The sequence below is a fragment of the Chelonoidis abingdonii genome, chromosome 5 (assembly GCF_003597395.2).
Source record: "Chelonoidis abingdonii isolate Lonesome George chromosome 5, CheloAbing_2.0, whole genome shotgun sequence".
Lineage (NCBI taxonomy): Eukaryota > Metazoa > Chordata > Testudines > Testudinidae > Chelonoidis > Chelonoidis abingdonii.
In genome coordinates, this window is record NC_133773.1 from 24,728,064 (window position 1) to 24,752,777 (window position 24,714).

The 24,714-nt window shown below is 41.0% G+C and overlaps 1 protein-coding gene across 1 annotated transcript in view; it reads left to right on the forward strand.

Annotated features, from left to right (window-relative positions):
• GRID2 (glutamate ionotropic receptor delta type subunit 2) overlaps positions 1-24,714 on the forward strand; it is a 1,102,380-nt gene that overhangs the window by 487,174 nt on the left and 590,492 nt on the right. The gene's annotated exons all lie outside the window — the stretch shown is intronic.

Below are 24,714 nucleotides of genomic sequence, written 5' to 3' on the forward strand. Positions count from 1 at the left end.
CTCCTCTTACTAAAGTTCCTATTCCTATTTTACTTTGCTAGAAGAACAAATGTGATGAGTCAAAAAAGGAAATCTCAATGGGAGTATTTTTGCCTTCAGCCATTCCTTAATTAATTTCCATGGCCAAGGCTACTGTGTCCCTTTCGCTGTTCTTCTGTTTCCCATTTTTGCAACCAAGTATGTTTTTAAAAACTTGACTCACTAAAATTTTGGGGTACAGTTATTGAGGTTATTTTTAAATCTGAAACTGAATTATAAATGCATAAAATATTAAAATGAGTACTGAGAGAGCTTTGAAATATGTCGTAGGGTCCAACTTATCGGTATTGGAAAAAAGCGCATAATCAGCTCTAAGTGAGCCCCAGCTGAGCCCAATGGGAGAAAAAAATGGTGCTACCAAGAAAAGAAAAAAAGTTTGAGAGAATCCCCTGTTCTAGTTAAAACTCCTCTCAGAAAATAATGGAGTATTTATGTTGGAGTTCCGTGGCCTTTATTTTAGTCTGTTGGGCCTTTATTTTTTTATAAAGTGCAATCTCTTAATTTCTTTGTGATGTCAAGACCTTGGTAAACACTAGTTATGATGATTAAACTATTTTACTTCAACCCTGTTTGTGCCTCTCTTGTGTTTGCTTTCTGCAAAATATTCTAGTGAGTGAGTTGGTTGACAGAAATGTTTGTGGAAACAGTGAATTTTAAGCAACTGTTGTTTGTTTATGGGCCCGATTTTCATTGGTGCTGTGTCCTCACAGCTTGTATTGGCTTTGTTGAGAAATATGGCATTTAGCACCTGTGAAAATCAGGGCCCATTGGCTTTGAACCAACAATAATGTGCTCATTGCTGGTAAAATACAAAACGAAAGCTCCAGCCTTTAAGAGCTTACAGTCTAAAAGACAGACATTTAAAAGATGGATTGCACTGGGAACTTTGGCGGGTGGGGGGAGATAGTTATTTCCTTCTGCAAACTTTTTGTAACCACCTCTATTCAGATAAAGAATTAAGCATATGCTGTATTGGGGACTACAACAGTTGTATTAATCCATTCATGGAACAGATATCTATCAGGTGAGTACAGTCACAATGAACTTTGGTAGATATGCATACCGTGCGAGGTGAGAGAGAATCACATGAATAAAAAAATTTCATGAGGTATGCATGTGTGGGGTGGTGGAATTGCATGTGGAATCGCTTATTTGTGTGAGTGGAGGGAGAGTGAGAGAAGACAAACCCTCAGATATTAACATGAACTGTTAGTATTTCATATGAATTTCTTAACACATTATAGTACAAATGCACATATGACATGGTTTAGGTATTCTGAACATCAGTGGCACATAGCTGAAAACTTTGATTAAACTTTTAGCGATTAGTAGTTAACTTTCATTGAAGAAAATGGTATCTAGTTTTGATATCTTAGAAGACAAATATCCTCGAAATTGCTCAAGTATCAGAGGGGTAGCCATGTTAGTCTGAATCTGTAAAAGGAGCAGAGAATCCTGTGGCACCTTATAGACTAACAGACGTTTTGGATCATGAGCTTTCGTGGGTGAATACCCACTTCGTCAGATGAATGTGGGTATTCACCCACGAAAGCTCACGCTCCAAAACGTCTGTTAGTCTATAAGGTGCCACAGGATTCTCTGCTGCTCTAAATTGCTGTTTCATTTGATTGATTTTAGAAATGGAATACGAAAATATATACCTCTTGAAGCTGACCATTTAGACACCAATTGTAATTCCACTATTGAACAGCATATGCTAACTAGAATGTCAAGCCTTAGCACGTAATCCCCTTGCATGGCACTTGCTTATAGAGAGTACTTTGTTAGCAGGTGTTCAATTTATTGTTTAAGTGTATTAAATTAGGTCTAAGTTAAAGTATATTAGATGAGGTCATTCTGGAGCAGGCAACTTTTGCAGTGTATTCCATGAATGCTAAATTAATCCTGAAGCATTAGGGTTTCAAGGTACATCACACTGTTTCCTTCGCCCAGGGGAGCCACAGTCCAAATCTGGCAATGATCCACTATTGGTGTGTCTCATGATCATTGTTCTCCACAAGTGTGGTGTCGATTGGACTTTCAGCTGAAGCAATGTAAAATCCATAGGGACAACAAAAGTGAAATGCTATCTGGCACATCTATCAGCCTTGACAATATTGTCAATATAGGGATATATTTTCTGTGAAAGTTGGCTCCAGGCATGCTGCTAGCTGAAGCTCCGCATCTTTTTCTATCATGGAAAAAGAAGGGTCATTTGTGATGAACACAAAGCCCCTGAGGATTTGGAGTTACTTCAGGAACTGGCATTATGTTTCAAATGTGTAATTCTAATTATTTCACTTCATTATCTTTTAAATGCTTCATTTCATTACAGAAGAATAAAAGTCTTATTTTACCTCACAGCAGTATAATTCAGAGTATAAGAAAAAAAGCACTAATATTTCATTTTATTATATATATATCTTTCTTTAAAAACTTTAAGCTATGTGAAACACCTTCAAATAAAAGTACCAGGAGTAAAGTTTTCTACTTCATTAATAAACAAGTTTAATGGAACTAGGATTGTGGTAGACACAGTACTAAAAGAGGCTGTGTAATAGTTCTGAAGCAGCCAACTTGCAGTTTATCGATTGGGGAACATGGGAAATAGATACACAGCTTAAAAAATCTCAAACAAAAATGTAACTAAGTCACTGGACATGGATCCTATAATAATCTATTTATTTTAGGGTTTTATACTGCCATCACTTAGTAGCTATACATCTTCCACATAAAATAAACAGAAATAGCAAAGTCACTAACAGAAATCCTGGCATATTTTCCACTTGGGTAGCAGTTTTGGAGGTTTTTTCAGTGATTTAAAATATATAATAGGGCTGGATTTAACATTCCAGACTTCTCTCCATATTCTAGGACTGACTTCTTGTGCTGAACACAAAAAATAAACTTACCCTCCACCCCAAAAACCCCATGACTTATTTGTTCCATCTGTAAAATAGGGATGATAGTATTTAACTCAGAGAGGTATTGTGAGGATTGATGAATATACGTAAAGTGTTCTGAGATCCTTTGATGAAAGTTGCTAACAGGTTCCTATTTGTTTCTTTGTTGTTACTGTTTTTTCTTTCAAGAGGGGTTTCTGCATGGAATTATGACAGGATAGATGTGTGAACAAATTTAAAAAAATCTCTTAATATGTTGCATTGTAGTTTTCAGTTCTAAATGCAAATAGGACATTAGCCGTTGCTTTATAATAATAACATGGTAATTATGAAAATAAAATAACAAAAGTCATTTTGCTGTTTGAATTCTGTGTAATTATGTCTTGTGAACTTTGTGTAATTGTTGGGCTGCTGCCTGATTAACGTTACCCAAGCTCTGAAGATAATGAAAATGAAGCTGATGTGCACAGCTTTTGCAGATAAGTAAGCTGTTAAAGTGCATAGTCTGTTTGTGGTGCTGCAGGGAAAGGATGGGGGAACACAAGCAGCTTTACCCAATTTAGTTTGCATTGATCAGTGCTTGCAGAGTATAGATTAACTGTCATACCTGTATCAAAATTCTTCATCACTGAAGGGAAAAAAGGTTGAGATAAAGGGATCAGGAATATAATCCTCCCACAGGATGAAACTTGACACCCCAAAAGATGAGATAAAATAAAGATTAGTATGTATTTTATATTCTAATTTAGGGGAGGGGGAATACAAAGTAAAGAGAAGAATAAGTAGATGGCCTGTGTACTAATGTTAAGCAAAGTTTGTTACATCTTATAGAGGATCCAAGTAATCAAAGCAGCACATGATCTTATAAATTCTTATGGAAATAATGGCTAAAATACAGATTCCCATGGCTAAGAATCTGCATCAGCTCATCTAAGTGCTGCTGCTGTCCATACTGCTGTGGACTACCCCTACAAAACAGTGTTCAGAGAGAGAAAATAATTGTTTACAGGGCTGTTTGGGGGTGGGGGGCAGGCAACATATCCTCATTGATTGCTTACTCAGCTTGATAATTCCCCAACTAATGTTAGAAGCTTTTCTTAGTTGTCATAAGTGGGAATGTGCTAATAACATTTGTGGATGACACAACGTTTAGAGGTATTGTCAATATGGAGAAGGACTGGAATATCATACAAGAAGATCTGGATGACCTGGCAAATTGGAGTAATAGAAATGGGATGAAATTTAATAGTGGAAAGTGCAAGGTCATGCACTTAGAACTAATAGCATGAATTTTTGCTATAAACTGAGGACATATCTGTTGGATGCAATAGAGGAGGAGAAGGAGCTGGCTGTATTGTTTGATCACAAGATGGCTATGAGACGCCAATATGATGCAGCAGGTGAGATATTTCCAGTAGAGATAGGGAAGTGATTGGGATGTTTTAAAAAGTTATGAGTGAGACCTCATCTGGAATAATGTGTGCAATTCTGGTCTCCTGTGTTTAAGAAAGATGAATTCAAACTGGAACTGGTGCAGGGAAGGGCTACTAGGGTGATCAGAGGAATGGAAAACCTACCGTATGAGAAGGGACTCAGAATTCGGCTTGTTTAGGCTAACCAAAGGAAGACAGAGGGGAGATATGTTTGCTCTCTATAAATGCACTGAAGTGATAAATACCAAGGAGGGAGAGGAGTATTTAAGTAAAATGCCAGTGTTGACACAAGAACAAATGAGTATAAACTGGTCATCTGCAGGAAGTCAGACTACATGATCACAACGGTTCATTATGTCGCTAAAATCCAAGCCTGTGCCTTCATAAAGTGCCCATCAGTAATGGACGGTAAAGCTGGGACAATATCTCAAAGTTTTTCATGCATATTTGCTTAAGTTTCAGAATGATTTCACATCAGCTTTTTTTAAAAACTTTTACCACCTGCAGAATAATGCTCTTTTACTGCACAAATGCTCATATTACATGAATTGTAATCTTCTGTACTAAAGTATTTTCACAAAGTGGTATCTTTTATATGAAATGTGACACTGCTTCATGCAGCAGGAAACTGGGTTCCCCTAAGCCCTTGAATGATGCTAGGACTGCCTGTGAGGACTGATATTCACCGTGCCCAGCCCAGATTCTGCCAAGGGGGCTTTTGTTGTTTTTAAGTACTGCCACTTGGAATCAGACACAGAATAAAGCAGATCTCTTTCAAGTTCCTTAAACACTCAGTGATCGCTGAATGCCACACTGTACCAGGACTAAAAAGGAATGGGAAAAAAATAAAAATAAAAGCTGAGTGAAAGAATGAAGTAGTAAAAGCCCCACCAGACCTGAAACTCTTTGGAAATGTGGGAAGTAACTAGAGAAGATTTAAACAGCACTTGATTCTTTATCTGAAAACAGGTGCTTGCAAAAAGGAAGAAACCAAGAAGGTTGACTTATTTCTGACAATAGCTGTTTTTGAAGTACTTGATGTCTTTAGCAGTTTCTAGTTAGCTCCGGCAGAGGAAGTTATTTATAAAATGGTATTAAAGAAATATGAGGAGTACTGAACTCCATGTACAAACTAATCATATGTGAGAGATGTTTTAAACAATATCAAAAAAAAAAAAAGGTGAAACATAGCTAAGTTTGTGGATGTGTCTACACTGCAATAAAATACCCATAGGTGGCCCATGTCAGCTGACTCAGGCTTGCAGGGCTCAGACTGCAGGGCTGTCAAACTGCAGTGTAGATGTTGGGGCTCAGTCTGGAGCCCATGCTCTGGGACCCTCCTCCCTTGAGGGCTCTCAGAGCTTGCACTCTAAGCAAGCTTGCACATCTACACTGCAATTGTATAGCCCCACAGCCTGAGCTTCCTGAGCCTGTACGTTGTAGTGTAGACATACTCTGCTTATCTATAGACATACTTGTGTCTGATGTGAGGCTAAAGAACCAGTCTTACAATTTGAGCAGCTAATTGAGTTCCTGATAAAGAAGGTTGCCACTGAGATTTGGAACAACAACAACAAAAAGCAGGTTTCTGGAAGACTTTGAATTAATCCTTGTCAAAGCAATTAGGATTTGCCAAGCACAGGAAATCACCCAGTCCCGAATGAAACTTATGGAGGCTGGAAAGTGCTGTGACTCAATAAACGTGATAGAGAATCCAAAATATTATGAGAAAAGAGACCAGAGGCAGAGAGGCATGTGGAGCTCTAAGTCAGAGCCCAACAAATATGGAGCTGCAGACACTTTGTCAATTGCAAGCCAAAATAATGCCTGGCATATGGGAAAAGATGCAAGAAATGTAATGGATTGCATCACTTTGGAAGAGTTTGCTGGTACCAATAGTGTGTACAAGCTAAAAGGGCAAGAGCACCGAGAGGTCCAATTAATTCTTCACAGAAGCAAGAGACAACTTTGCGCACAGACAATCATTGGACTATCAACCTGAAAGGAAATGAGACTTTAATTAATTTTGAGTTGGATACGGTGCATGAGCTAAGGAGGTGTGGTGTTAGCACTGAAAGAAAAGCTGCAGGTATTAGGAGGTGAGTGGGTAAAACTCAGGGCTTATAGTTTGGTGATATTATCCCACTGAAGGCATATGAGAGAGTCTGGGTGGGATACTGTGAAGCTCTCATTAAGTATAGCTGGTTGGAACAAGACAGTATGAAGTATATTCTTCTTAAAAAAAAATCTACAGAAAGATTGTTACTGCCCATGAAAACCTGCATAATTTAACAGTATCTGTAAAAGTTTATTAAAAATTTTTATAGAACCCTATTGCTTATATCCCTATTTAATTAATATATGACTATTCTATAGAGGATTCTCTAGTGAGATTTCCTGTAAACATTTACTAATATACCACAAAAGCAATTGCCAGAAAATTTGAAATCAACACATACAGTAGAAGCATTCAAACTAATGAAAATTTGATTTTGTTTGTAAACAAAAAATGTCAGAGTGGTGACAAGCAGTATGGGACATTGATAGATGTGATTTTATTTACCTGGCATATAAATGATCTTGGAGAAGGTTATTTAATAAAAAAAAATCCTCTACAGTTCATGTTGGTAACTCAGAATTTTAGAGTGTTGGTGTGTAAGCATACCAGCCATGCAAAGAAATTCAGAATGATTTGGATAGATTATAGGCTCAGACAATAAGTAGTAAAAGGCAATGAGAGTAAGAATCTAATAATCATACTTTGTAATCTGAAAAGGTGGGACAATGCAGACTACTGCTTAAGAAAATGATTTGAAGCTGATTGTTGATAATATACTAAAATCATCTGAGCAGTATTATACTTAGCAGCAGGAGATGAGGCAAATCTTGGTATTGGGTTGTAAACAGAGAGAATGGGTATAATTAATTTTAAGTTACTCTGGCTCAAATTGAGGAAATAATAAAACTGTATTTGGAATAATTTTGTGCAGTTCTAGTGACCTTATTAGAGGAAGGACATTGCTGAGGTTAGGTTGCAGCAGAGACCATTAATTCACACTCTGAAGGATGTGAAAGATTAGCTAAATTTGATCTATAAAGCTTTGGGGGGGGATAGAATAAAAGGGATGTCATCAGGGTATACAAAATCCTACTTGAGAGAGGAATAGATTGATGTTAATATATTGTGATTAGAGGTGAGTAATTTAAACAGCAAGATGCCTTAGAATTTGTGGATGAAAAGGAGGGACACAAGCTCATAAGTAATTGAGACACTTTCTTGATGCAGAGGGTGGGTGGAATACAGAACCAACATTCTGAATCAGTAGTTGCCAGACAGCATACATTGGTTCAAGAGGGAGCTGGGCCAAGTTTTCAAAATCTTAGAATGAAGAGGAATATAGTTTTCATAATAATGCTCCCCATCAATTGAAAGCAGGCTTTTAGGTTCATATACTGGCTCAAGCAATGACTCTGCCATCACAGATTCATAGATTATAAAACAGGTCATAGGATTTCCCTGAATTAATTTTCACTCTCATTTTCACTCTGAGCAGTATCTCCCTGTCTCTCATGCTCCCCGCCCCCTATTGAGACAGTCACAAATATTTGAAGAGTCCATAACTCAGTTGGGCTCTTAATGAATGACATCAAGGGAGGGAGAGCTTATTCCCCAGCATGGGTTCCCTCCTGAATGATTGGTCTGTTCACTGTCCTCACCTATCAATCAGCTAAAGATTTTGGATGAGATAGTGATTTCTTCCTGTACGAGGAAAATCTTTGCCAGATTCTCCTCTTTCACCTGAAAAGGTGAGAAGCAAAAAAAATGGACCCTGCTGAATCTACTCATATATGAGTCTAAATCTGCAGCCTCTATTCAGCAAAACTGTGTGAATGTGTAATGCAGGCAGCAGCCAGTGGGCCTGCTTTCAAGGACCATCTTCACAAAGATGAGAAGAAATACCCTGTCCCCTGGGGTGTGTGGAGTCCCCACTATGCACATCTCCATGGCAGGCATCCCAGGTAATGTGGCAGTCTTCTGCTGGGTCCATGTATCAGTCTCCTCATACGAAACCTCACCAGCCTTTCCATGCAAACCTTCACCCACACAGCAAACCCTTACCAGCTTTATTATCATCAGTGGCTGCCACAACAGGAGGGACATGATCTGGTCCTTTATGGAAAACATATGTGCAACTTTGCTTTTTTCTGTTATCCATATGCCATGCATCAACTGGGAGACTTGAGTCCGTTGTGTATATAAGCGGAGAAATTAGAGATGGAAAAGAGTTGTTAGATTATTGCAGGAAAGATTCTTGGGGTTAGAAGACCTTTGTGGAGGACCAGAAACAGGTTTTGCGTTTATTAAGTTCTTGTTAAAAATTGAAAATAGGTCAGTAAATGACCTAGATTTTATTGCTGGGGGCCTTGTTACTATTGTAGGTGCTGCTTTTTCACTGGGAGCTGCTCTGTGCGTGGCTGGTTTGTGGAACCTTCCATATCATTGATCTGTGACTCAACCAGAAAAATAATGATCTGCATGGTGCACTAGGCAATAAACACTCATCTGCTGTCCCATACAGCCACCAACAGATGATAATGAAATGTCATTGGCATGAGCAGCATTAAACTTATCTTTCAGATCCCTTTTAGTATTTGTCACCTTTGCTGCAGCTGTATGCCTTTTTCTGCCGTAGTTCTGTCTCATAAATTTGTGTAAATTCTTCTCATTGGAAATCTGTGTAATTTTTCCCCAAGTGCAGCTATGCCTCTTCTAGCAGTAATAAAACTCTTGTCTCTTTCAATTGCAGCTTGCCTTCAGAGCAGGGCCTTCTAGCTCTCTCTGCAGCACATTGGATAAAATAATCAATAAGCCCAGATCTGGAAATTAAATGAAGCATTTGTTTTGTTGGTGAAGCAATATGTGGCTTCAAATAGATGACTTTGTGATAGTTGTGCTAGTAAGAATTTGTGTTTTGCATTTTAATTTCATTTTGAGAGTATAACATTCATTGCATATTTGGATAGAAAAATGATGAGAAATAGATTACAACTCTTCATAGATAAAGGACTGTAACTAATGTACAGTAAGCACAGCATTTAAGAAAACGGGGGAATAAATGATACTGTAACCCACTGAATATATTCGCTACCTTCTATTATTTTATGTTCTGATAATATTTAATCTCATTTTATCTATGCTTGCGTGTGTGTAGGTTATTATCTATTTATTGTATATGTGTTTCACGCTTTATACAGTATGTGTGTATACAGATAGAAATAATTTATAAGCGGCTCAAATGTCATGGTGACATCCATGAGACAATTGCATTTGTCCTGCACATTTTATAATCACACCTTCAGTCTGTCCATTAATTCATTTTCCAGAACTTATTCTAAGATCTGAAGTAGTCCTGGTCTCAGCTGCTACTTCATCATGTAACAGACATTCTTGCAAACTGGAGAGATAAATGGCAGGTGCAAGCCCTTCAGTTGGGGTTGTCTGATGACTGTAGTATTTGGCAATGCCCCTTATGAGGTGTGTCTCCTTTAAGAAACCAGGAAGAGGAACCAAGAGGAGGACGTGGAGGGGAAATTATGAGGAAGAGAAGCCTAGAGGGATATTGGCAAGATCCATGGAATAAAGTTTATTCTTTTTTGCATTTTAACCTGAGAGATCTTCACGTTACTGGGATATCACAGTGGCAATCGCTCCAACAGTTTCCCCAAACAGCCTTCATCTCTTCCTTATCTGAACTGACACTTGACCTATGAGTTCTTACTCATGCTCAGATTTCCACCAGTCACTTGATGAAGTTCTCAGATATATTGTCACTATAGCCCATGCCTACTCATTAACATACAGGTACCATATACAATTAAATAAGAGGGTTGATTAGGTGAAACCCTGTGGCACCCCAACAAAACTGAGAAAGAATAGAGCCCCATCCTCATGCACTCCCATATATAGCTGCAAGCTAATCAATAACCAATGGTATCGAAAGCTAGATCTAATAATGTTAGTATGGATAACTGATCATTATTCATTACTAGGAGAAGACCAAAACAACAAGTGCAACTTCTGTGCCATGCCTAGATTGTTTATGACCAACTATTAGGGGCTTTGTCTTATAAACACAACTTCCTCCCTCACCCCACCCCCAAAAAAGTGTCCAGATTTTTCACAGTTGCTCTCTGGTCACCGTCAATCATATAGATAAGAGTCAAGTAGATCTGAGATATTTACATTCTGTGGATGTTCTCACCATAGTAGTAATTATCAAGAAAGGGCATACTTTAAACTGGTCAATAGTTAATCAGATTGTCAATGTCAAGAGTTTCTTGAGGAAAGGCTGTGAATGAATTTCCTTCAAATTCACTTTGCTCTCCCTAAGGGAAGCATTGGCACTGTCCACCAATAACACACTCAATACTTCCCCACGGGTCTTCACTAGCCTGGAAAGATGTGGATCTGAATCACAGGGTGTGGTATGGAATTCATCCAACTCCTCCAATGCTTCAGTGAATGATAGTGATTGAAACTCAAGTAGAGAAGACTTAATGTTTATTCCTTCAAGACATTCCCCTGCGGTCACAGACACAGTGTAGGCTACATCTACACTACAGCCATGATTGATACTCTGAGATTGATCTACTGGCGATCGATTTAGCCACTCTAGTGAAGACCTGCCAAATCAACAGCAATTGACTCTCCAATCAACCCCTGTACTCAACCCCCGATGAGAAGAGTTACCGAGGTGTAGACCCCGCGGTAACTCAACCTAAAGTACGTTGACTCCAGCTAAATTATTCACATAGCTGGAGTTGCTTAGCATAGGTCGACTCACCGTGGTAGTGTAGACATAGCCCATAGCTAACTTACTTGGAATAGGAACCATTTTTCTGCGAAGTAGAAGAAATTTCCTCACAATAAGAATCATTCTAATCAGTCTAATCTAAAGACACTTGGATTAATCAATATGTCAAACAATTCAAAACAAATCTCCTGCTCAAGAATTTGTGTATGCATTGATGAAGGCAATACAACTTTTGTGTCTCACACTGTTACAACGTAAGACTTCTCTTTCATTTTGTTTGCAGACTGTCTGTAAGTGAAGGTGATTTGTGATGAAGAAGCAGGGGGAATGGATGTGTAGAGGCAACTTCAGAGATAGCTGAGGACAAAAATTATAAAGTTCTATCAAATTATCAATAAAATCACCTTTCAAGTGAATAATAGTCTTGCTCAGACTCCTCAAAGTGCTCAGGTTCCATGAATTTCCAAGGGCAAATCACAAAAACATCTCTCACCTGAAATGAAGTTCTGCCTTAACCTCAGAGTGTAATTGGTCCAAGATCTAGTAAAAACCCCACACAAGTGACTTGATGTGGGATATCTCTATTTTGGGGTGCCTTACTAGAGATGTGTCCATTCTGGGCTACCTTATTTTGGGACAATTTAAAGGAGATTGATTAATGCTGAGAGCTGCCCTCTGAAAATCAAGTCCTTTTAAGGTTTTATAAATTGGGCACCCCAGAATGGAGATCATTCTTAAAAACTGCTGTGCACAAAATCACTAGTCAGTTTTGAAGATTTAGGACATATTTGCCTGATTGCCTAATCAATCCCAAACTGAACACTAAATTGAGAGTATCACTATATCATATAAACTAGAGATTTAATATCCAGCATTAAAACAAAAAATGAAAATTTGGAGCAAAAGATCTTCATAATCACTCTTTGTAGTAACTCATGGCTTTGCTCTGCCTGTTTAGAGTGAAACAGATATATTCATGGCAAAGGTCTGAAGTAAACATGGAGAAGAATACTGGCTTCATTAAAATAATGTGTCTATTCACTTTAGGTCCTCAGCTGAACTCAAGTAGCTTTTAAAATAACTTTATAGCAAAAATGCAATTTGCATGCTCCAATGCATTAAAAATTTCCTAGCAAAAGGGCAGCAAAAAACCTTTCCTAGCAGTGGGAATATCTTTCAAGCAGAACTAAATGTAATTTTGACAACAGAGTAATATTGCTGCCTTATCTCACTGCCACCATGGAGATAATTTTCATTGACAACAACTTTCTATGTTGTACCTTCAGATGTGCCACTGGCACTCAGTGTTGGTTACTAATGAAGTATACACAGTGTTTTATTGTGTGTGTGTAGGGGGGGCACTATTAGGTAAAAGTGTTTTATGCTACAGCAAAAAATTAAAAGCTAGAATGCCTATTAGAATGAAGAGTACAATAAAAATGTGGTGGTGGCTTGATTCACCTTCACTAGGGGCGGGTTTGCAAATGCAGATCCTTTTATGTCAGTGAGGTCAGCTGAACAATGGAGGTTTCCCTCATGAAAAGGGTAAGCAGTAGTTGTGCCTCTGCCCTCCCCAAGGGTTTTACTAGGAGAGGGCAATTGAAATTTAGAGGCAGAAGAGACTACCTTTAGGCTATTCTGAATGGGTTGGGCTGAACACGCCTCTTGCCTGGCCAGCAAAGTCTGCAGCTTCTTTCCTTTAGGCAGACTGCTCTTGGGACTGTCAGTGAAATCCTGTGGTAGCCGAGGACTTAAATCTAGCAGTGTATATTTACAAGCATACAATGCTCCCTTTTCTGGAAGCTTAGCTTCTTTATATTGAGGATTTGAGGGAGAGGGAGTTCACTTCTGTCACTAAAAGAACAAGGTTTCCCTATAGTTAGAAAAACATGTTCTCATTTTTAACACTGAATTTCTCTTGATAGAACCATGACCTTAAATGAAAGGAAACTGAGGATCAGAAACTGAAACTAGATTTTCAAACCCTTCCAAATAGTTTGATAGATTTCCCAACCATCAAAATACATGAGATTCATCCGATTGTACCTATTAATTATTCTTTTTATTAATTGACATTGAAGAACCAAAATGAAGACTGTCTGAAACAGCTAATTATAACTATGAACACAAATAACTGTACAACAGTAGTCTGTAGTGGGACCTTACAAGGGCAGAACTGTACCAAAAACCTCCTGGGTCAGATTCTTAGCTGTGTAAATTAACATTTCTATTGACTTCAATGGATTTACATTAGCTGATTATCTGGCCCTGTCATTTCACTGCAAGTGTGTATCATCTGGCAGAGAGAATTTCAGACTTTTTTCTTTCTTCAATAATAATATTTTTTTTACAGAATGAATTATCATTTTTGCCCAGGGTTAACTGCTATATCCTCTCTAAAACTAACTCTGACTCTTCTGTGGGTTCTGAAATGTATCTATAGCACTAGGTAATAGTATAGGTGGGGTGTTAAAACTGCCTGGAGAAATGTGGACATGAGGTTATGCAGAAAAGAGGAAAAGTTTAAGGTCCACTCAATTCAGAAGAAGCTTTATATAGAATTTTTCCACTACCAATTTTGTGGCCCAAATCTTACTCACCTTACTCATTCAAGTCGTCCCCTTGACTAGTCAAAAGAGTGAGGTGTGAACAGGATTTAACCCTCCTGTCTGTCTAACTAATGGCTCAAATTCAACCTAGGGAAGACCAAAGTGATGCTTGGTGGCAGAGGGAAATGTTTTGAAGAAGCAGTCAGTTCCCCTCTTCTGCATCCATTGAAGGTGTAAAGCCCCATTCAACAAAATCTCGGGATCCAGTATGACTCATAGAATCACAGAAATGTACGGCTGGAAGTGACCTCAATAGGTCATCTAGTTCAGTCCCTGCTCTGAGGAAGGACTAAATTTTATCTAGATCATCCCTAATAGGGGTTTGTCTAACTTCTTCATAAAAACCTCCACTGATGGAGATTCTACAACCTAATGCGGTAATTTGTTCTAGTGCTTAATTACCCTTATATTTAGGAAGTTTTACCTAGTGGCTAACCTAAATTTCCCTGGCTGTAATTTAAGATCATTACGACTTGTTCTGTCCTCAGTGGATAAGCAAAACAATTTATCACCCTCCTCTTTATAACAACCTTTTATGTACTTGAAGACTATCATCATGTCCCCCTTCAGTCTTCTCTTCTCCAGAATAAATGAACTCAGTTTTTTTCAATCTTTCCAGATAGTTCATGTTTTCTAGATGTTTAGTCAGTTTTGTTGCTCTCGTTTGGACTTTCTCCAATTTGTACAGACATTTCCTGAAATGTGGTACCCAGAATTGGACACAATACTACAGTTGAAGTTTGGTCAGTGCTGAGTAGACTGGAAGAATTGCTTCTCATGTCTTGCTTACATCACTCTTGCTAATACATCTCAGAATGACGTTTGCTTTTTTGGCAACAGTTTTACGTAGTTGGCTCATATTTAGTTTTTGATTTACTATCACCCCTATTATATGGGGTCAAATGCGGGGTGTGTGTGAAAGAATATTTAAGTTATACACTCTTGTATTCAGTTAAATTCCCTTATACCTATTTACAGCTACTTAGACCCCAGTACTACATGAATTCCACATAGGTAAACCATTTCTGGGATCTGCCTGCCTGGAGCTATTGAAGATTCAAGGATTTAATGATACGTAAGGGATTGTAAGATGATATAATTTACATGCCAGTGAGCCATGAGAAGGGAAAGCATAATATAAACTAGGGGAAAATCTATTCTATTTTCAAGCCCTTTTTTTCTACTGTTGTTACTCTTTCTGGTTAGTAGGGTTTCTTTTCTATACTACTATGTTGGCCTTTGACATGTGAATTACACCAGATACATTTCTTTAGATGAGGTGAAATGAAGTGTAAAGTTAGAGTGATATAGCAGCTGAATGTGAGTCTAAAGAAGTCCAAACTGATTTCACATGCATAGTTGGGGGCTGGGATAAAGTGTAAATTGCACGACTCACAGTCTGTATATACACTTACTTAGACTCACTTAGATTCACCTCAGAATGTTGGCCTTTTTGAATATATAAGCATTTGTCTTGATCTATAGAATGAAGACATTCTGTAATCCCAGGGTTGCTTTGATGTGTAATTGAAGCTACTGGGATCTGTGAGTTGTTGCCTTAAGACAATCTGTTCCTAAATTCATGTTCTAACAGCTGTGCATATGGTGGTAGTGCAGTTTCAATTAGCTTCTGTCCTGCCAGGCAGATAAATTGGTATGCTTAGGAAAGACAGAGTTGGCTTCCTATGTTATATACCATTTGTTTTTAGATGTGTTTGACTGTATTTGAGAGGCTGAGAGTAAAAAAAAAAAAAAAAAAAAAAAAAGAGAGAGAGAGGAAAAAAAGGCATTTTTGAGGAATGTTAACGAATAAATAATTAAAATTATGAAAACTTCCTAAATTGTGATTTGTTTAATCCAATTGCAACCAACTAATTAGAACTACCATGCAGTTTGGAACTTTTTAAACTATTTTTCCCTCCTGGCCATACATTAAAAGGTTCTTAATCAATGGGAGTCAATTTTTTCATGTCTGAAAATAGCATACCAAGTACACACTTTAATATCCTCATGTGACATGTATACCATATCTGATGAGTTATTCCTGTCCATAAATGTCACCTTCAATAAATGTACATGGTTGTCAGATTTTTAAAAGAGTGGGGAATGGGACAGATCATTACCTGGTGTAAATCAGTGTAGTTCTGTTTACTTCAGTGGAAATACTGATTTATACCTGCTGAAGATCTGGTCCATGGTCCTCATTTTCTTGTCCATTTTGAGACAGATGGTAGTAAATTGTATGTTCATCCTCTAGTATTCACCAATACATGACGCTCACTATTTAGGGAATGCCTAGAAAGTAGCAACTTGGTGAAAATAGTAGAACATTTTTTTAAGTCCAGAAAGGATTATTCTAAAGAAAATAATAGTAGTCCTAGAAATTAGTGGTCAGAAAACAAGTATTTAATAAATATATATATAATCTAAATTTAAGGAGATAACAAGTGTATGTTGAATAAATATGAAATGTTAAACATGTACTTATTTGGTTTCAGTAAGCAGTTAACAGTGACTGTTGCTATATATATGAAGGGCCCAGTTTTGCTACCTCTGCGTGAGAGAATAATCCTGATGACCTCACTAACACTGCTTGTATGTGTAAGGCAAGCAGAATTTAGCTCTTCCTGGTATTCCAGTTTGGTAACATAGTTATGAAATCTTATTTGATACCTCAACAGTGATAGCCTTACTTATGTTGAATAGTAACTTAAACTAGGAGTAGTTCAATTGGAGTGAATGGAGCTACTTGTAAAATAAGGTATTACTTAGTATGAGTAAGTATATCACAGTCTAGCCCATGGACATTATCGGCCTCATCTTCAGCTGGTCTAAATCAGTGTACCAGCAGCTTCATTGAAAAAAACAGAGCATTGCTGAATTACACTAGCTAAGTACCTGGTCCCATATGCCAGTGTTTTTTATTGAAAGTGTCATTTTGCATCTCATGATATACCTTTTCACTGAAATACTTTTGTATGGGAACCAACTCAAAGAGGCGATTAAAAATGTAGGGCAACATCATACCATCAGTCTTCTAGAGAAGTCAGTGAGGTACTTTCCTTTAAAAGCAGGTGGCTGGTATGACCCAGGTTTACTACACTCTAACAGAAGAAGAGTAGATCTGTGTTTCATGAACGCTTTAAAAACGCAAGTATTTCAAGTATTAAATTATAAAACCTGAGTAATTAATTAAGTTTGATATGTTGAGAATTAATGCTACTATTTGGCCAGCAAATCTGTATTCTCTACATGGATTAAGAACCCTTTCCTTGCTGAGTATCCCACTGAATTTACACCAAAATAGTTAATCATATATGTTTGGGTTTTCTTTTAAAATCAGCTACACTGAACTTCATTCAGCTACTTCTCTTTCGGTCTTGTAATTAACGATTTTCTAAAATATTTATAGAAGATGGAAAACCTAGGAATTTTCTAATTCCAGCTCTCGAAGTTTTACAAATTAGTCAATATAGTTGGGGAGGCTAAAAACCATATCCATATACTTCAGGGGGTGTCAGACTTTTGTACTAGTGACCCCTTTCACAAAGCAAGCCTCTGAGGGTGATGCCCCCCCATATATTAAAAACACCTCTTTATATATTTAACACCATTATAAATACTGGAGGCGAAGGGGAGTTTGGGGTGGACGCTGACAGCTCGCAATCCCCCGTGTAATAACCTCGTGACTCCCTGAGGGGTCCTGACCCCCAGTTTGAGAACCCCTGATATACTTAGTGTTATTGATGTTAGAATGATATGGGAATTGTGGTTACCGCACTGTCTGCTGAAACTCAGCAACACCGATAGGTCTAAAGACTTTACATACTTCTTCTATGATAATCTTATGTTCTTGCATTATATTTTTATTGTATTTGAAAATTTCTGCTTTTAGAGCTAATATCATCAAGAACTTCCTTTTCTTATTTTTCTTAATTATTTTTTCCAGAATAAACGTTGAACCAAGAAAATATAAAAATCTGAAAATTGGCAATTATAATGGTTGAGGGAAATTTAATGGGGGAAAACAATAAAAATGATGATTTGGTAACACGAGACTTCATGCAAGATGGCACTGAAATCCTATTCTAATTTTCTTCTTAATAATTATCAATATTACAGTGGTGCAAGGAGCCCCAGCTGAGCTCAGGGCCTCCATTAGGGTAGGTACTATATAAACATATAATGAGAGATGATTTTACTCCTAAAGAACTTGTCATCTAAGAAGACTAAAAAAGGGAGATAAAAAACACAAGAGAGGAAATAATTTGCCCAGGGGAAAGCAGGTCAGTGGCAGTAGGATTAAAACCCAGATGGTTTGACTTCCAGTCTCTAGTGGCCTAAATGCAGGATGACATTGCTAACTGAGCACCTTATTATACCTATTTGCAGAGATTCAGTGATAGCACTTGTGAAACACATAGAGGGCTGTTTTTTTATGATGATGATTACATGTTTGTATGATCCAATGACAGTGTGGGGAGGGAGACTGAGAATATGTCTGGACAGGGATGATAAAGCTGTAGTTGGCCCAGGTCAACTGACTTAGGCTCTCAGGGCTCAGGCTTTAGGACTAAATCTCGCTGTGTAGGCATGCAGGCTGTGGCTGAAGCCCGAGTTTTGGGACCCTGCAAGAGTGGGGTCCACACCAATTTTTTGCCCCACAGCCCGAGCCCTGCAATCCTGAGTCAGCCAACCCGGGCCAGCCGCAGCCATGCTACAGATCTTTTATCCCTGTATAGAAGTATCCAGTGAAGTTTTTTCCTCCTCCATCGTGGTCTCTGCAAAGTCTGAGCCACCAGAGTTTTCCCAGATTGCCTTCAGTTAGTTCCAGACACCAGTGTGTCCCCTGTGAAGTGTTACCATGATACTTTATGGAAAGATGAAACACATGAGACTATCTTCAGTTCTGTGGAAACCTAAAGGTAAAATCATGGAATGGGATTTAAGCCAATACTTAAATTAGGCAACTAAATGCTTTTCTGAATCAGGTCTTTTTAAGTGACGGAGACAAAAAATTTTTTTGTAATGCTCTAATTTAAATGGCATACTTTGAGTTAAGAATATGAGAAAAATAGTCACAGGTGTTCTCAATAGAGGCTACACTTCGAATTCTCCATTCTTCTTCGAGAGATGTCCCTATGGGTGCTGCACTCTAGGTATCGGTGCGCCCCTGCGCCTTTGATCGGAGATTTTTTACAGCAGTACTCCTGCCGGCCACGCATGCTTAGAACCTGTCACTTACTTTGAGTATGTCACTAGTGAGCATGCGCGGCCGGTACCTTCAGTTCCTTCTTTACCGCCCCCGGCTTGAGACGGAGCTCAGCAGACTCCTTTATATTTCTTTCCCATCTTAAAATACCTGTAGTTAGACATTTTTTCCTGTACTTAGCTATTCACCTACCTTTCTTCCTACTATTAAAAGAAACAGAAATAAAAAAACAAATCTGTTCTGTCAGCGCTCAAAATGCCTGCTCCACAGGCTTTAAAGCGCTGCTCTCTTGTAGGACGCTGCCACTAGTAGGCTCTGAACTAGGAAGGACGAGAGCGTTAAAGCTAAAACCTTTCTTTTTACTCAAAAATCCCTGCAGTCCCCCTAGACCCTGGCGCGGACTCTGCCTCTCTCAGACACAGCTCTACCCTTCAAAAAAACTGAAGAAGACAGCTTAAAAGGAAACACTCGCAATCGGAAACAAACGCTTCACAGATAAACCTTCTCCTGTCAGCTCGTCCAGTTTCCCTTACCAGTGTTTTCCCTGCCTGATACGTGATGAGCCGGGCTCCTCTGTAACCTGCGCTAAAACCCGCCGAGCTTTCGGCGGCAGCGCGAGGCCTAGTGCCGAGCGACGCTTTCAAAGTGGTACCTGCCTCGGATAATGGCCACTATCGCACCGACTATATCAGTAGAGCTAAGAAACTCGACTCAAAGGAGACTACAACGGCCACACCTAGAGACTTGCCCGACAGTGCGATAGAGAAAGCCGCTCTGTGCTTCGGCGGCAGCGCCAAGGCTCTGGTGCCGAGGCGACATGGTCTTGGTCAGTTGCCTGTCTCGATTAATGGTGGCACCTATCGGCAAAACTTGATAAATCAGCACCGCACTAAACCCGACGCGGCGGGCAGCGCAACGCTTGGATGCGAGGCGACAGGCTTCTATTATTGCCAAATGCACTCCTATAAGCAGCATATGCAGCTCTCACATGCACCTATCGGCACCGAAGGCGATGATGCGGCACGACAACTCAGGCCCCCTAGCCCGCAAGCCTTGCTATTAATAGAACAGCACCACCTGCGGATGCATAACAACACTACTTGGCACGGACAAGCTAAGAACTTCCAGTGTCAAGGCCCGGGTTCCCCTCACAGAATTCTATCAGGCTTGCCTCGGCTGCCCCCAGCTCTGCGGTTTCCCAACGCAAGTGACCTACTAGTGTCACCTACACTGCAATCGCCTTTCTTAGGGATGACTTCTCCCTGACGAATGATTCAGGGTCCGAGCAGCCTTCCTCCAGTGAGGAGGAGTCTGAACTACAGGGTGATGTTTCAGTACAATCTGAATTCCACCCTCAGAGTCCTGTCACCCGCAGACACAGGAAAATTGTCCCAAACCATCCTCAAGACCCCGCCTCCTGGTGTGTTAACCCCTGGATGGCACCACCTATGTTTTTTCCATCACCAGGGCAGTACTGGCCTCCATGGCCATCTTTCCCTGGGCAGCACACCCGCTATTCTACTCACACTAGACGTGAATGTCCAAATCATATGACTCACTTGGCGGCACCCTCCCATCCTCAGGATCAATTAACTCCAGCTCCTGACCCAGTATTAACTGACTTACCAACTGAACCAATACCTGAGGAAGCTTTACTTCCTTCCCCTCTCCCGCCCTCAGACGATTTTTTGAAATTCCAAGATCTCTTTAAAAGGGTTGCCAGTGAGTTTAGTGTCAATCTACAGGAAGTACCTGCCAACAACATGAGTTAACGGACATCCTGCAACCGTCTTCGTCATCCAGACTGGCATTACCAATTAATCCAGCCCTTCTGGAACCTGCTAAATCCATCTGGCAGGCTCCAGCCACAAGCCAGCCTACCTGCAAACAAGTGGACCGCAAATACTTCATTCCCTCGAAGGGCTCTGAATTCCTTTTCTCACAGCCTGCGCCAAACTCATTGGTAGTGGACGCAGCCAATCAGAGGAACAAACAACAGTTTTTCCACCATACCCCAGCCAACAAAGAAGGCAAATGCTTAGACCTGCTGGGTCTCAAGGGGTATGCCTCTTCAATGTTACAATTTCGAATTGCCAATTATACCACAGTTCCAGCAAAGTACGACCATAGAAACTATAATAAGTTCATGGACTTTATTGAACACATCCCAGACTACAAGAAACAACAGTTTACAGCTTTAGTTTTCCGAGGGCCAAATCATATCCCGCACGGCTCCCCAAGCAGCTCTGGATTCAGGCAATACCGCAGCAAGATCCACCGCTACAGCAGTGGTCATGCGCCGAGGTTCATGGCTTTCCTCTTCTCTCCTTCCTCGCAAGGTTCAAAGCACCATAGAGGATCTCCCTTTTGATGGTGACAAACTCTTTGCTTCCACCACTAATGAGCTGCTTCACTCAATGAAGGACTCAAGGGCAATTCTTCGGTCCTTAGGCATCCAAACCCCTAGAAACAGAAGGCGACAGTACAGATATCAACCTTACCACTGTCTGCGCTACCCCTCATATACTCAGCATTTCCCAAGATCTCAGGATCAACAACAACACCACCAACGCCAGAGGTCCAGATACCAGCGGAGTCGCTCCAATTCTTCCGGGATGCCCCAACTTCCTCAAACTAATAAGCAAATTTGAATCTTTGGTCGAGGGTCTCATAAACATTGTCCCAGCTCCAGCGTATGCACTGCCTACAACTACCTTTGGACACCGCCTACAGTCATTTTTACAACGATGGCAGAAGATTACCACCGCCAAGTGGGTTCTAGAGGTCATCACAACGGGGTATTCCATCCCCTTCCTCTCCTTACCTCCCACCCACCTACCTTTCACGCCAAACCTCCAGCAAGAAGTACATCACTCCGCACTGGGTGCTCATCGAACTCGTGCGAAATCCACAGAGGGAGGATTCTACTCCCCTTATTTCCTGACAGAAAAGAAAACTGGAGGATGGCGACCGATCCTCACCTCAGGAGGCTCAACAAATTCGACAAGAGCAAAAGTTCAAGATGGTACTCTCCCACCATTAATTCCAGCCCTGTAGCAGAGGCGATTGGTTTCAGCACTCAACTACAAGACGCCTTTTTCACGTCACTATCCACCCAGCCCACAGACAGTTTTCTTCGTTTAGCCTCGGCTCAACGCATTACCAATAAGAGTTCTACCATTTCGCTTTCACGCCCCTCGGTTTTCTCCAGCCTAGCGGTAGTCACGGCCTAACCTCAAGGAAAGTATAGGAGTGAAATATTCGCCTTACCTAGACCAATGCCTCTCAGGCCTCCACATTCGCAAGGCCCTCTGCTTCACAAAAATGCAACCATCGAGTGCTTCAAGTCCCTGGGCCTGCAGCATAAACGAAACAAATCCACATTAAGTCCTACCCACTGGACTTTATAGGAGCGAGGCCTCGACTCCAGAACCAGACGGGCATCTCCTTCACCGATAGACTTACAAGCTTAAAACTGGCTGGCTACAAGGCTTGCGCAGCCCATTGGGTCCCCCCGGACTGCTCCACTCTGGGGCACATGTTCTCGTGCACTTTCGTGGTCCGAATGCGATTCTCCACATGAGGTGTCTTCCAGCTTAGCTGGCCACGTTTACAACCAAACGTGCACTCATAAACAAACAATAACCATACTTACCAGGTCAAGGCTCTTGTCTATAGGGTGGACAGTCCCGACACCTCTGTTCAGAGTCCCCTTTCTCCAGACTCCTCACCTGTGGTGATGACAACCGACCATCCTCCCGCCCTGGGCCCGTAACTCTCACAAACAGTCCACGGCCTGGTCCATTCCGAGACCTCCGCTGCACGTAAGTTCTAGAACTTCCAAGCTACAGAATGCTTGCGCCTGCTTCCTCCCATAATCAAGAATCAGCATGTACGCATAATGACAGACAACGTTGCCTGCATGTTCTACGTCAGACAGCAGAGGAGGGGTCGTTACCCACCTCTTTGTCAGGACCATTGAAACTCTGGAATGTTGCCTTGCGAACCACATCCAGAATTCGCTGCTTATATAGGCGATGATGACACACACGCGATGAGCTAAGATACAGTTCGGAGATGGAAAGTCAAACCCACTCCACCACCGCCCCAACCAGTTCAAAACCATGTGGCAGCGTTGCTTCACCCTCCCTGGAGCGGAGGCAGAAGAGAAACGTCTCACAGAGAGACTTTAACAAGTGGTAGGGGTTCCCGCTGAGACCCTACCTCTGTGCTGACAGCACCAAAGGAGTGCCTCAGCTTTGTCTAATGCCTCAGCCGCAGCTTGTGACAGAGCACAGGGCAGGACCCCCAACCTCCATGTCAGAAGGTCCTTGTGCATCCGGTCTCCTTGGCAGCTGCAAACGGCGCCAAGTGCCAGCAGTGCACTCCTCTCTGGGCACCGCAAATGGCCGCGGTGCGGCAGCGTGCTCCTCCTCAGCACTGCAAACGGCCGCCAGCCCGGCAAGCGCACTCCTCTGCGGCACTGCACGTAACGCAGCGCTGCCAAGCGTGCTTGCTCCTAGCACTGCAAACGCCATGTGCGATAGCGCGTCTCTTCCTCAACCCTATACCCGACATTAAGCCACCTATCCTTCATGGGGATCTTCACCTAGTATTGTCCTGTTTACTTATCAAGCCTTTGAGCCCTTAGCCACCTGTCCCTTTGCATCCTCTCGATGGATAACAGCTTTTGGGGCTTACCTCCGCCGACAGGCAGGCAAGAGGATGCCAGCCCTTATGCAGTCACCAGTCATACTGCTCTTCTTAAGGACAAGTTTACTCTACGTTTACACCAGAATTCCTTTCCAAGGTTTCATGCTCTCTTTCACCTTCAATGAAACCAAATACATTGACCAACTTTCTTCCCGAACCACATGCAAACTCCTTCAAGACCATGCACACACTGTGTGCGTACGGCCTTATTCTTTTATCTGGACAGAATACGGACCCTTCCCGGAACTTTCCTAGACTCTCTTGTCTCTATCGCGGAATTTCCAAGGCATGGCTTTCTCTACTCAAGGCTTCTGAAATGGATTCTGACTTGCATACGTCTCTGTTATGAGTAAAGAATGTGCACCTCCGGCATTGATCGAGACACATTCACTAGTCTGTTCTACCTCTGTAGCCTCCACACACAAAGTACCCCTGTCACTTTGTAGGCGCCACTGGTCCTCCACATACATTTGTTATCCCTACTATGCCTTACTCAAGGTCCCCTCTCTGACCTCGATTAGGCAGAGCAGTATTGTCTACGGCATTCCTGCCAGATCCGAAGCCCTACCTCCTTGAATTACACTACTTTGAAGTCACCTAGAGTGGAGTGTCACAGGGACATCTTCGAAGAAAAAAAGAGGAGGTTACTCACCTTGTGCAGTAACTGACGTTCTTCGAGATGAGTGTCCCTGTGGGTGCTTCACTACCCACCCTCCTCCCCTCTACTTCGGAGTTGGGGTAGCCTCCGATGTAGAGAAGGAACTGAGGGTACCGGCCGCGCATGCTCACCAGTGACATACTCAGAGTGAGTGAGAGGTTCTAAGCATGCGTGGCCGGCAGGAGGACTGCTGTAAAAAATCTCCGATCAAAGGCTCAGGGGTGCACCGACACCTAGAGTGAAGCACCCACAGGGACACTCATCTCGAAGAACGTCAGTTACTGCACAAGGTGAGTAACCTCCTCTTCAACTTGCTAAATGGCACCCTATAA